Source organism: Pongo pygmaeus, chromosome 6 (assembly GCF_028885625.2).
Source record: "Pongo pygmaeus isolate AG05252 chromosome 6, NHGRI_mPonPyg2-v2.0_pri, whole genome shotgun sequence".
Taxonomy (NCBI): Eukaryota; Metazoa; Chordata; class Mammalia; order Primates; family Hominidae; genus Pongo; species Pongo pygmaeus.
The window spans coordinates 156,535,769-156,549,601 of record NC_072379.2 but is presented as its reverse complement, the minus strand read 5'-3'; the positions used below and the strand labels follow the sequence as shown (position 1 = coordinate 156,549,601).

The 13,833-nt window shown below is 47.9% G+C and overlaps 1 protein-coding gene across 3 annotated transcripts in view; it reads right to left on the bottom strand.

Moving 5' to 3' along the window:
- The window catches only part of DNAJB6 (DnaJ heat shock protein family (Hsp40) member B6), an 80,292-nt gene extending 68,305 nt beyond the window's left edge, over positions 1-11,987 (bottom strand). For 2 of the 3 annotated variants that reach the window (XM_063668053.1, XM_063668052.1), the window contains exon 1: positions 4,201-4,317. The gene's annotated coding sequence lies outside the window, so the exon portion shown is untranslated. Of the gene's footprint in view, positions 1-4,200; positions 4,318-11,847 lie in introns of those variants that run through there. The other variant, XM_054495202.2, reaches the window with a different exon arrangement.
- Between the last annotated feature and the right edge of the window lie 1,846 nt (positions 11,988-13,833).

Here is a 13,833-nt window from a genome sequence, read left to right as displayed (position 1 = left end):
ACAAGAGTAAGCTCCCCAAGCAGAGAACAGAGCCAAAAGTATTCCATACACAAGTAACAGCATATGCTCAGGCAAAATAACGACAGCACACAGCCCACGTGGGACGCAGCAAGTTAGTAGGGTGGAACGTCAGTGTGAGGGTGCTGGGAGTAAGAGGAAGGAGAGGGAGTCAGGACAAGAAAGAACAAGGCGCAACTGAAGAATTTTACAACTAAGGAATTAGGACTTTTCCACCGTAAATAAAAGAGTTAAGCAGTGCTGTGAAGTCAACAAGAGTATGTGGAAAGATAACTTCTAACTACAAGGGAGATGGACTTAAGAGAGTGATGACTGGACGGCAGGGTTACTAAGATGCTCCAAATGATATGTGCCGGAATCAGAAACAACAGGAATGCAACCGAGCAGCAGACAGGAGAGCTATTTAGGAAACTGTTTAGGGTCCTTCTCCAAGGCAAGAAAACTTCACCAACAGGGTTTCATGCACATCCACAAACGCTACGACTGGTGCAGAAATCTTCCATTCCTATTTAAAATATGGCAATATTAAAAAATAAGACTGGGCGCAGTGGCTCACGCCTGTAATTCCAACACTTTGGGAGGCCAAAACGGGTGGATCACTTGAGGTCGAGTTCGAGACCAGCCTGGCCAACATGGCGAAACCCCGTCTCTACTAAAAATACAAAAAATTAGCTGGACAAGGTGGTGGGCGCCTGTAATCCCAGCTACTCAGGAGGCTGAGGCAAGAGAATCGCTTGAACCCGGGAGGCAGAGGTCGCAGTGAGCCGAGATCACGCCATTGCACTCCAGCCTGAGCCACAGAACGAGACTCCGTCTCAAAAAAATAAAATAAAGCCGGGCGTGGTGGCTCATGCCTGTAATCCCAGCACTTTGGGAGGCCGAGGTAGGTGGATCACCTGAGGTCAAGAGCTCAAGACCAGCCTGACCAACATGACGTAACACCATCTCTACTAAAAATACAAAAATTAGCTGGGCATGGTGGTGTGCACCTGTAATCCCAGCTTCTTGGGAGGCTGAGGCAGAAGAATCGCTTGAGCCCGGGAGGCAGAGGTTGCAGTAAACCAAGATCACGCCACTGCACTCCAGCCAGGGTGACAGAGCGAGACTCCATCTCAAAAACAAATAAACAAACTTCTTATAACCTGAATGACAACAGGTAATTTTAAACGTGACATGCTAATACATCAAGTCACATGATGCTCAATTAGTTTACTAATAATTGAGGCTTAGCTATCAGCCGATTAAGGGGGAAAGGAGCTGGGGCAACAATGTGTTACTGACTCACGTGTCATGCATTGTGACAGGTATGTATTCCATCACAGTCATTCTGTGAGTTACTGTTTGTAGGTGAGGAAACGGGGGCTCAAAGGAATTAAGTAAATGTCAATGTTCCAGCAAGTTCAAAACCCAAGTCTGAGCCAAGCACAGTCACGTGCACCTGAAGTCCCAGTGACTCAGAAGGCTGAGGCAGAAGGATGGCTTCAGCCCAGGAGTCTGAGTTGAACCTGGGCAACATACCAAAGACACCGCATCTTTAAAAATAGTAAGAATCCAAGTTTGCCTCCAGAACTCATGCTAGCCTGTATCATGGCACCATGCTGTCAATGTACACAATTCCAATGCTCAAGGCTATGGGACATTCTCTCACCAATACTTGAAATCTCAAAATTATCTTTTTAGTTTTCATCAAATGCCAGTAAGACTAACAAATTTAGAATATAAATTAAATACAAATATGCATTACAGAAACAACAAAATGAAAATAGCTGGCCAGGTGCGGTGGCTCATGCCTGTAATCCCAGCACTTTGGGAGGCCGAGGCGGGCGGATCACGAGGTCAGGAGATCGAGACCAACCTAGCTAACACGGTGAAACCCCGTCTCTACTAAAAATAGAAAAAATTAGCCGGGCGTGGTGGCGGGCGCCTGTAGTCTCAGCTACTTGGGAGACTGAGGCAGGAGAATGGTGTGAACCCGGGAGGTAGAGCTTGCAATGAGCCGAGATCACGCCATTGCACTCCAGCCTGGGCGACAGAGCAAGACTCCATCTCAAAAAAAAAAAAGAAAAAGAAAATAGCTGAAGGTCTAGAAAGAGAAATCCACATGTATCTCCAAGGAAATCTGCAGAGCTGGCCGAAGTGCTGATGCTGCAACAATCCCCACTGTTTGCTGCAAGCTAACTCACTCCTTACTGCTTCAGAGTCATCACTGATGCAAAACACAATTTAAAATTTGACAAACTCCATGAAAGGTTACCTGCATTCAAATTTTTTTTTTAACCTCAGAACTTCAAGGCTACCTATACATTTCTATCAGTATTTCCCTATAGAAGTATTTCTGGTAACACTTATCTTTTTTTTCCTCAGACCTCTCAAAAACAGTGTTTAAAAAAAAAAAACTGATAAAACTGTATATTAAATATCCAACTGTGTATTAGATGATAAAGCAGCCAGAAGCTGTAGAAATACTACTGCATTCCAAAACAATTTTAAGCAAAAAGTTGCCTAATCAAGATATACAACTAGGTACCAATTAGCATTATTTGATACACACTTGGACGATTTTCCTAGTCACAGAGAAACTAAGTTGAGTCTTTAACCTTTTTTTTTTTTTTTACTACTCCTTGCAGAGCAGGGCTACCCCATAGGCAGTGTGCCCAGAGTAGCCTAATATCATTTAAGTGTAAAATACGTGGATTTATTTCCTAAAAGACACCATTTGTGGCAATAAAACATTTTAAGTGGCCTTCATCTCCCTAAGGTTGGCCCAGAATCCTTGTGGCCCGCCCAGCATTGTGAGGATGAGAACAGAGGACAAAGCTCCTCTACTTCCCTCTTCTCCTTGGCCCGTGTGTTCAATGCACGTTACAGAAAACAGGTGACCCCAGAAAAACGTGGGCCCTCAGGAGGACTGGAAGGCACACTCAAGCTGCCTTCCCTGCCCACCGAGAGCCTGGACTCCAAGCCCTCCACCCTAACAGCAGCTCAGCCAGAAAAAACCAGCTTCCCTCACCAAGAAACCAGTGCATCACCTGCATTTTAAAATAATATACTAAATCAAAAGAAGTAATTTCTACAGCAGATCACTCATATCAGAGCTCTACAAGCATAGGTGTCCACTAGAACCCCACTTGGCAAAAACCTTTTTAAAACCGTGCTACTCAAAAGACTCCGTAAGCCAAATGCAGCTATTTAAATCTGAAGTCATTAAAATTAAACACAATTTAAAATTTGGCCCCTCAGCAATCTTTGTTTGGATATAACCCCCAAAAGCACAAGAAACAAAAGCCAAAACAGACAAGAGGGATTACATCACACTGAAAAGCTTCTAGACAGCAAAGACATAAGAGTTAAACAACCTTGGAAATGTGCAGAAGGATCACTTGAGCCCAAGAGCTTGAGACCAGCCTGGGCAACACAGTTAAGACACCATCTCTACAAAGAGATAAAAAAAAATTAGCTGAGTAGGGTGGCACACGCCTGTACTCCCAGCTACGCAGGAGACTGAAATGGGAGGATCACTTGAGCGCAAGAGATCGAGGATGCTGTGAGCCATGTCATGTCACTGCACTCCAACTTGGAAAAGAGAGAGGGCAAAGCCCTGTCTCAGAAAAAAACAAAATATATAAAAAATAAAATAAAAATTTTAGGCCAGGCGCAGTGGCTCACACCTGTAATCCCAGCACTTTGGGAGGCTGAGGCGGGTGGATCACCTAAGGTCAGGAATTCAAGACCAGTCTGGACAACATCGTGAAACCCTGTCTCTACAAAAAATACAAAAACTAGCCAGGTGTGGTGGCGGGCGCCTGTAATCCCAGTTACTTGGGAGGCTGAGGCAGGAGAATCACTTGAACCTGGAAGGCAGAGGTTGCAGTGAGCCGGAACCACTCCATTGCACTCTAGCCTGGGCAACAAGGGCGAAACTTCATCTCAAAAAATGAAATAAATAAATAAAAATAAATAAAAAACTTTAAAGTTAAAAATGATAAAAGTGACAGTGCTGTAAAGTAGCATTTTAGAAGAAATCACAGCTGGGTACAGTAGCTCATGCCTGTAATCCTAACACTTTGGGAGGCTGAGGCAGGGAGATCACTTGAGCTCAGGAGTTCAAGACTACGCTGAGTAACACAGCAAGACCTTGTCTCTACAAAATATAAAAACTCAGTAGGCTGTGGTAGTATGCACCTGTAGTCCCAGCTACTGGAAGTGGCTGCGGCAGGAAAATCACTTGAGCCCAGGCAGTCGATGCTAGTGAGACGCGAACGCACCAATGCCCTCCAGCCTACGTAAGGGAGCAAGACCCTGTCACAAAAATAATAAATTTTAAATAAAAAATTAAAAAATCACTTCAGGCTGGAAAGGAATTTGCGCAGAGCAGGAAGATATTCTTTAACTACAAAATTAACTTTTTTTTTTTTGAGTTGGAGTCTCACTCTGTTGCCCAGGCTGGAGTGCAGCAGCACAATCTCAGCTCACTGCAACCTCCACCTCCCAGGTTCCAGCGATTCTCCTGCCTCAGCCTCCCGAGTAGCTGGGACTACAGGTGTGTGCCACAATGCCTGGCTATTTGTAGCTGGGACTACAGGTGTGTGCCACAATGCCTGGCTATTTTTTTTTTTTTTTTTTTTTTGGAAACAAGAGTCTCACTCTGTCGCCCAGGCTGGAGTGCAGTAGAGCGATCTCGGCTCACTGCAAGCTCTGCCTCCCGAGTTCACGCCATTCTCCTGCCTCAGCCTCCCAAGTAGCTGGGACTACAGGAATCCGCCACCACACCCAGCTGATTTTTGTATTGTTTTAGTAGAGACGGGGTTTCGCCATGCTAGCCAGGATGGTCTCAAACTCCTGACCCTCTGATCTGACCACCTTGGCCTCCCAAAGTACTAGGATTACAGGTGTGAGCCACCCCACCCAGCCCACAATTAACATTTATAATAACAATTATGAAACTTCTTTAAACTACTAACTAGGTCCTACTGTCTATTAAGGAAGCTATAGACTTTTCAATTAACAAATTAAGAAAAAATATTTCTTAAGAAAACTAGGTTTGTTAATTTCTGCAGTTTCCAAAAGCAATACATCTAAATCAAGTTTAAAAAAACGAAAAATCTCTATTAAAACCATGAAAAGAATTAGCCTAATCGCCATTAATCAAAAATAACCTTCTCCAATAAATTCAATGACCTCTAAGTTTAGGACTTCTAAAAAACGTGTCGCATAAAGATCAGGCGTGGGTAGCTCATGCGTATAATCCCAGAACTTTGGGAGGCCAAGGCAGGTGGATCACCTGGGGTCAGGAGTTTGAGAATAGCATGGCCAACATGGTGAAACCCCGTCTCTACTAAAAATACAAAACCTAGTCGGACGTGGTGGCGCCTGTAGTTCCAGGTGAGGCGGGAGAACTGCCTGAACCCGGGAGAGTTTACAGTGAGCTGACATCGCACCACAGCACTCCAGCCCGGGCAACAGAGCAAGACTCCATCTCAAAAAAAAAAAAAAAAAAAAAAAAAGTGGTTTCTAAATTCATCTGAGGCCAGGCAAGGTGGCTCACGCCTGTAATCCCAGCACTTTGGAGGGCCGAGGCACGCAGATGACCTGAGGTGTTCAAGACCAGCCTGGCCAACATGACAAACCCCCTTCTCTACTAAAAATACAAAAATTAGCCAGGCATGGTGGTAAGCGCCTGTAGTCTCAGCTACTTCGCAGGCTGAGGCAGGAGAATTGCTTGAACCTGGGAGGTGGAGGCTGCAGTGAGCCAAGATAGTGCCACTGCACTCCTGCCTGAGCAACAGAGCAAGACTCTGTCTAAAAAAAAAAAAAAAAAAAAAGTACCTGGGTGTGGTGGTGCACGTCTGGAATCCCAGCTACTCAGAAAGAAGGCTAAGGCACAAGAATTGCTTGAGCCTGGGAGGCAGAAGTTGCAGTGAGCCAAGATCACGCCACTGCACTCCAGCCTAGGTGACAGAGTGAGACTTAGTCTCAAACAACAACAAAAAAAGCAAAAACAAAAAAAGTACAGACAGGAAAAAAAAACCACAACAGTGAATTTTCATTCTTTATCACACACATCACCTACTTATTTCACTCTTATCCAGTATGTCCTAAAATATTTCTGAAACGAACACAGGAAGTTATTTCCCCATTACACAAGATCAGAAACCATTTCTTCAACTGGCACTCATCACCTATAAGATACTTCCAAGCTTAACTCCCTTTCATTAAAAAATCATAATAGGCCAGGCTTGGTGGCTCACACCTGCAATCCCAGCACTTTGGAAGGTCGAGGCAGGTGGATTATTTGAGGTCACGAGTTCAAGACCAGCCTGGCCAACATGGTGAAACCCCATCTCTACCAAAAATACAAAAGTTAGGCCAGCGCGCTGGCTCACACCTGTAATCCCAACACTTTGGGAGACCGAGGCAGGCGGATGACCTGAGGTCAGGAGTTGGAGACCAGCCTGACCAACAGGGCAAAACCCCGTCTCTACGAAAAATACAAAATTAGCTGGGTGTGGTGGTGCATGCCTGTAATCCCAGGTACTCGGGAGGCTGAGGCAGGAGAATCGCTTGAACCTGGGAGGCAGAGGTTACAGTGAGCTGAGATTGCACCACTGCACTCCAGCCTGGGCAACAAGGGTGAAACTCAAGAAAAAAAAAAAAATTAACCAGATGATAGTGGCGCATGCCTGTAATCCCAGCTACTCGGGAGCCTGAGGTAGGAGAATCACTTGACCCTAGGAGGCGGAGGTTGGGGTGAGCTGAGATCACACCACTGCACTCCAGTCTGGGTGACAGAGTGAGACCCTGTCTCAAAAAAATATTATTATTATAATAAAATAGGGCCAGGCACGGTGGTTCACACCTGTAATCCCAGCACTTTGGGAGGCCGAAGCAGGTGGATCACCTGAGGTCAGGAGTTCCAAACCAGTCTGGCCAACATGGCGAAACCCACTCTCTACTAAATATACAACAGCCAAGTGTGGTGGCGAATGCCTGTAATCTCAGCTACCAGGGAGGCTGAGGCAGGAGAATCACTTGAACCCCAGAGGTGGAGGTTGCAGTGAGCCAAGATCGCGACACTGCACTCCAGCCTGGGTGACAGTGTGAGACTCTGTCTAAAATAAACAAATAAAGCAACACTCGGTTAAGTACTCAGTCTCCAGTGCTGCTAAAACTTATTTTTTCCAACTGTCTTGAATTCTGGATTCCATTATTAATCACAGGAAGGTCATCAGGACATAGACAAACTAAAAAGAATCTAATTCAATCAATACTTTCTGAGCACTCTGTGTCCTGGACATTCCTATAAACACAAATAACTTCAGATTCAAAACCCACCCAAGTGGTATATGCCATCTCAAGGTGGCAGAGAGGGATAAGTATTAGTACACAGTTCATAAGCATACCAACTAGAGCACACACATGTGTATATGCACAACACAAATATAAAACACTCTCTTTTAATTTAAGCCTTTGGTGGCAAAAGGTAGGTAGAAAAATATCAAAGGGGGCAAAATCATATGTAGTGTAAACTAAATCACCCTTCCAAAGACATAATTTTGCAACAGAGCTTAAGAATTCTAAAATCTGACCTGGCGCAGTGGCTCACACCTGCGATCCCAGCACTTTGGGAGACCGAGGCAGGTGGATCACGAGGTCAAGAGTTCAAGACCAGCCTGGCCAAGATGGTGAAACCCCGTCTCTACTAAAAATACAAAATCAGCGGGGCGCAGTGGCAGGTGCCTGTAATCACAGCTACTCGGGAGGCTGAGGCAGGAGAATCGCTTGAACCCGTGCGGCAGAGGTTGCAGTGAGCCGAGATAGCACCACTGCATCCAGCCTGGGCAATATGAGATTCTATCTCAACAACAACAACAACAACAACAAAAATTCTAAAATCTGGCCAGGCACCTGGCTCACACTTGTAATTCTAGCACTTTGACAGGCCGGGATGGAAGAATCACTTGAGGCCAGAAGTTCGAGACCAGCCCGGGCACACAGGGCGATTCCACCTGCACACACACACACACACACACAGCCAGGTGCGGTGGGTGACACCTGTAATCCCAGCACTTTGGGAGGCCGAGGCAGGGGATCACCTGAGATCAGGTGTTCGAGACCAGCCTGGCCAAATATGGTGAAACCGTCTCTACTAAAAATACAAAAATTAGCCAGCGTGGTGACACGCGCCTGTCATCCCAGCTACCTGGCAGGCTGAGGCAGGAGAATGGCTTGAACCCAGGAGTGGAGTGAGCCAAGACCGCGCCACTGCACTCCAGCCTGGGACACAGAGCAAGGACTCCATCTCAAGTAAATCAGTCAGTCAGTCAATCAATCAATCAATCTTCCTTCTCAAATAGGATATCTCCAGGAACATGAAACAGGTCAACAGTGATTTATGTCCATACAAAAACATAAAGGATTTGTTTGATAAAACACCTCATTAATATCAATACAAAAAAAAAAAATCACATTTTTACTAGTTGACTTTTCTCCAGGTAGGCGTTGTCATTTTTCCATTCCTACATCATCGTTTCTAACATATTCTTGTTTTCACCAACTTTGCTTTTCTTCTCATTAACCTCATTTTTTTGAGTTTGATATTCTCAAATTCTATTCGTCCTGGAACTACACCATTTGCTAAAAATCCTGCCACTGATCCTATCCTTACTCGCTAATAAACCTGCAGTTACCTGCCTCTCACCACCAGATGGGGTCCTGGACAAACTTAACCAAACCAGATTTCGAACAGAATAATTTCCGAGAAAATGAAAAAGTTTTAAAAAGGTTTCTAAAAAACGCTGTTAATCCAGTGTGTAACCTCGATGCAAATAAATACCAAGAAGTAAAAATCCCGCCAAAATGTCAACTCACAAATACAAAGGCTAATTACATTCTTTTATTCTTCAACAGATATCTGTAAGCATTAACCAATATAAAAGCTGACCTTTACAGCAGACGACAGTTAAGGTGTCTGTGCGGTCCCGCGGCGACACTCAGTCCACAGCGACACGTTCAGGATGACTAAAAATACCTGCCCAAGTTTTGAAGTGCCCTCTTATAATACTCTTAAAAGTGACAGCCGGACGCGGGGGCTCACACCTGTAATCCAGCACTTTGCGAAGCCGAGGCGGGTGGATCACCTGAGGTCAGGAGTTCGAGACCAGCCTGAACAACATGGTGAAACCTCCCAATAAAAATAGAAAAAATTAGCTGGGCGTGGTGGCGCATGCCTATAATCCCAGCTACTCCGGAGGCTGAGGCAAGAGAATCGCTTGAACCTGGGAGGCGAAGTTGCAGTGAGCCAAGATGATGCCATTGTACTCCAGCAGGGGCAACAGCGAAACTCCATCACACACACACACACACACACACACACACACAGGGCCGGGCGCGGCGGCTCACGCCTGTAATCCCAGCACTTTGGGAGGCCGAGGAGGTGGATCACGAGGTCAGGAGATCAAGACCATCCTGGCTAACACGGTGAAACCCCGTCTCTACTAAAAAAATACAAAAAAATTAGCCGGGTGTGGTGGCAGGGGCCTGTAGTCCCAGCTACTCGGGAGGCTGAGGCAGGAGAATGGTGTGAACCCGGGAGGTGGAGCTTGCAGTGAGCCGAGATCGCGCCACCGCATTACAGCCTGGGCGACAGAGCAAGACTCCGTCTCAAAAAAAAAAAAAAAAAAAAAAGTGCAAACAGACCATTCCACCCCCAACTCAGACCTGGATTTGGGTTATCTAGGTTGAAAACTGATGAAGGTGATGAGTACCACTGTTCGTTTGAAACTGTCCAAAACAGAGTTAATAGAAGGGAATTACGGGCTTGCTTAAAAATGAAAGCTAATGTACGCCACTCAGTTACAGGTATCACACTGTAATACCATATCCATATTTTAGTCTTCACAATATTCAACAATACTCCCCACCTAGTGTTCCGGAAAAACTGTCCTACAGCCAGAATTACTTCCCAAACTTAAGAAGAAAATAAATTTTAAAACACTGTTTTGAAGAGAGTGCTGAACTCATCTCAAATTCTTTAAGAGCTTTGCCCTCTGAAATTCCCAACGTTCTCATCTTCCACAGCACAGATTAAGCCTAGTTAGACACTTTTCAAAAGCTTCTCAACCCTTTTGTTCTCCCACTTCCTGTCAAGTCTCCACATCTACCAACTTAAGGCAACTTACTTCCCAAATTTCACAGTCGGCATAATCCACAAAACCCCACAGCTCATTAAAGTGTGCATAAAAACTATTCATCCCTTTATCACAGGAGGCAGAAAGAAACGTGAAAGCACGAACTCCAAGGGAGCTTAAGGCCCTTAGGAGTGGAAACAAGTCTGGAGACCGCGACGCGCGGTGGCTCACGCCTCTAATCCCAACACTTTGGGAGGCCGAGGCAGGCGGATCACTTTAGGTCCGAAGTTCGAGACCTGCCTGGCCAACACGGTGAAACCCCCGTCTCTACTAAAAATACAAAAATTAGTCGGACGTGGTGCGAGCACCCGTAACCCCAGCTACTCAGGAGGCTGAGGCAGGAGAATCGCTTGAACCTGGGAGCTGGAGGTTGCAGCGAGTGGAGATCGCGCCACTGCACTCTGGCCTGGGCAACAGAACAGACTCCGTCTCAGGAAAAAAAAAAAAAAAAAAAAAAAAAGGAAGTCTGGAGTAAACCCAGAGAGAACACGGGACGGGTGGATTGGCGGAGGAGTAAGGCGAATGCATATAATTCCTTTCAGAAATCATGAATCGTTCTGATATGCGACATTATTCGGAAAAGTGCGGTTAAACACGAAGCAGCAGCAATCAAGCTTTAATGGTTAAAGTCTGTTTCCTTTCTTCGGTCTTCAGTCTAACTTTTCTACTAAATCAATAATTTGGCTTAAATTGTAGCCACAAATCCTTACTAAAATTCGCAACTCATATTAATAAAAACGTTCAAAACTACAAAGAGCGCCGCTCAGCCTACTCTTCCCAAACAGGCTGAAGCCTCCGAGCTCGCAGGCGGCACCCTTCGGTGGTGGCACGATCGTTCTACTCGGGCTGTTTCCTGCTCCGTTTACGTGCGAAAGTTAGCACAGAAGTTTACGTCTGACTAGCAAACCCATCCTTTAAAAAATTCGCTAGCGCCAAAACCTTTCTCGAGCCAATATATGGTTTGCAGTTTACACTACGTGTGTCACTGACTTTCTTCCTTAATTGGGTAAGAGTTAATGTAAACTTGTTATATAAACTTCAGTTGTATCAACTACGGTGCAGATTCTTTAACGCAAAGCAAAGCAGACAAACATTCTGAGTAAGAAATGCAGCCTGCTCTTCCACAAACTTTTGAACAATCCGTCCGGAGTTCTAGAAACAGGGCTCTGCGGTCCACCACCTGCTTCGTCTCCCTCCGAACTTGGCGGCACGGCTGCGGCATTCCTGCTCCGCAAGCCACTAGCGTTTCTGGTTTCAGACTCGAGTGCGGGAGCCTTAGGAAAAGAAGGCGCTCCACGCCTCCCACGCTGCCGGCCCCGCCGAGCCCCAGCCGGCCGCTCCCAGGCCGGGCCCCACCCCCAACCGCCGCCGCGGAGACTGGGCCGCGTTCCGGCAAGGACGCCGGGCGGGGAGGACGCGGCCGGGCGGCCCCAGAACCCAGCCCCGGCCCCAGCCCCAGACGACCCCGCCCACCCTTCGCCCCACAACCCCTGCCACGGCCCCCGCCCCGTCCAGTCCTTTCCCCGGCCGGCGACCCCGGTCACCCCCCGCGCTGTTGCCAGGCGCCGGGTCAGGTCCGCCGTCTGCCAGGCGCGCGCGGGGCCCGAGGCGACCTCCCCCGGCCCTCGGAACAGACCCTCACCGAGGACGGAAGCGGCCGGTGGCGGGACGCAGGGGAGGCAGGGTGACGGGCCGAATCTCCTCACAGCTCCAGGACTGCTGCGCTGGTGGTGGCGGCGGCTCCTCGCGCTTTCCTTTCTCTCCTTTCTCCAACAACAAACAGGAAATGCGTCACGCGGTGGCGGCACAGCGACGTCAACTTCCGCCCGACCCTGACGCCGCGCATGCGCAGTTTCCACTGCCCTTACCGCGGGCCCAGCCTCGGAGGCGTCCGCCCCACCTTCGCGAAGGTTCTCGGCTTTTCCGCCGCCCCGAAGAGGCCGGGAGACTGGGGGCGAGGGGGCGGGGAAGCCCAGGGCGAGGGGGCGGAGCTCGGGGCCGGGTCTACAGTACCGGGGAGCCCAGACGCGCGGAAGGCGCAGAGAAGGCCGAGAAGATTCCAAATGGCATTGATTGTTGGGCTAGAAGGAGCCCATTCTGGAAACCGCGAAGTCGTCGCGCCCTTCATCTTCCTCTTGGCCGGCGGCGCCCGGAGCGCGTCTGCCGCCTCTTGCTTCGCGGTCCTCCGGTGGAGCTGGGTGGCATCTCCGCACAGCGGGACGAAAGCTGGGGCGCGGGCGCGGGCGCGGGCAGAGAAGTCCCCGAAGGGGAAGAAAAAGAAACCAAGCGGCGGCCAGGGAAGGCGAGCGAAGTCGCCGGTCCCCGCTCGTCAATTTAGGGAAGCCCAGATACCCTAAGTTCCCCGGCGAACGGGAGCGCGTGGAGACTTAGCCAGGGAACAATGACTGAAGGAAACGGAAGCAAACTGTGGCAAAAAATGCAGATGAAGCTTTTTAGGTTAAATCGTGGCAGTAGTTTTCCTGAAAATGCGGCGCATTTTGATCGCTGGACTTTAAGTCATCCCCAGGCTCCCCAGCCTTTCCCACGTCCTCAGAGGTTCTGGTTCTAACCCTGGAGACCAACACCACATACGTGTAGATGGTGACCAGCGGGAGCAGGGAGCTTCAGACCCCGCGCAGTCAGTCAGGCTCCCATTCCCAGTAGCGAAAGGGTCCCGCAGACCCAAAGCCTAAGGAGCCGACAAGCAGTTCGTGCATGGAGCCTGGCCTGGATCTCCCATTGTCTTCCTCTCCAGCATTCAGCCAGATGTTTGCTACTGTGTTGTCTTAGTCCCGGCCCACCTTATCCTTTCCTTTAAGAAATAAAAATCTCAACCGGGCGCAGTGGCTCACTCGTGTGATCCCAACAGTTTGGGCGGCCAAGGCGGGCAGATCACCTGAGGTTGGGAGTTTGAGACCAGCCTGACACATGGAGAAACCCCGTCTCTACTAAAAATGCAAAAAAAAATTAGCCAGGCATGGTGGTGCATGCCTGTAATCCCATCTACTCTGGAGGCTGAGGCAGAAGAAACGCTTGAACCCAAGAGGAGGAGGTTGCAGTGAGCGGAGATCACACCACTTCACTCCAGCCTGGGCAAAAGAACGAAACTCTGTCTCAAAAAAACAAAAAGAAAGAAAGAAAAATCCCTTTTTGTCACACCTTTCCTGAACTTCCGATCCTGTGGCATGCTGACACTGAATTCCGGGGGCCTGCTCAGCCACCTTCTGAACTAACAACGCTTATGAATTCATGATCGTTTAAGGCTGGGAGATATTCAAGTAAAAGGCCCTTTAACACTTGAATCACTTTTGGTTTAAAATAGCTGGTTAGTAATGAAAGAGTTGGAGAAATGCCACCCTGAATTATGCCATATTAGGATACTGATTACTAATTAGTTGACTGATTACCACATTAGTATGCCCTCAAACTGAGGGCACATGGGGACCTGCCAATGCAGGGAGGGGCATTCTCTGAATCCCCCATTATCTACATAAAGACAGATCATCCGAAAGGAACTCAATTGTCTTGACCACCTCCCTGGAAGTCTCATCAACAGGGAAGAATGAGCCAGTATCACCAGCGAAGAGCTTCAAGGGATGTCAGCTCCACACCCAGAAAGATTTTGCCA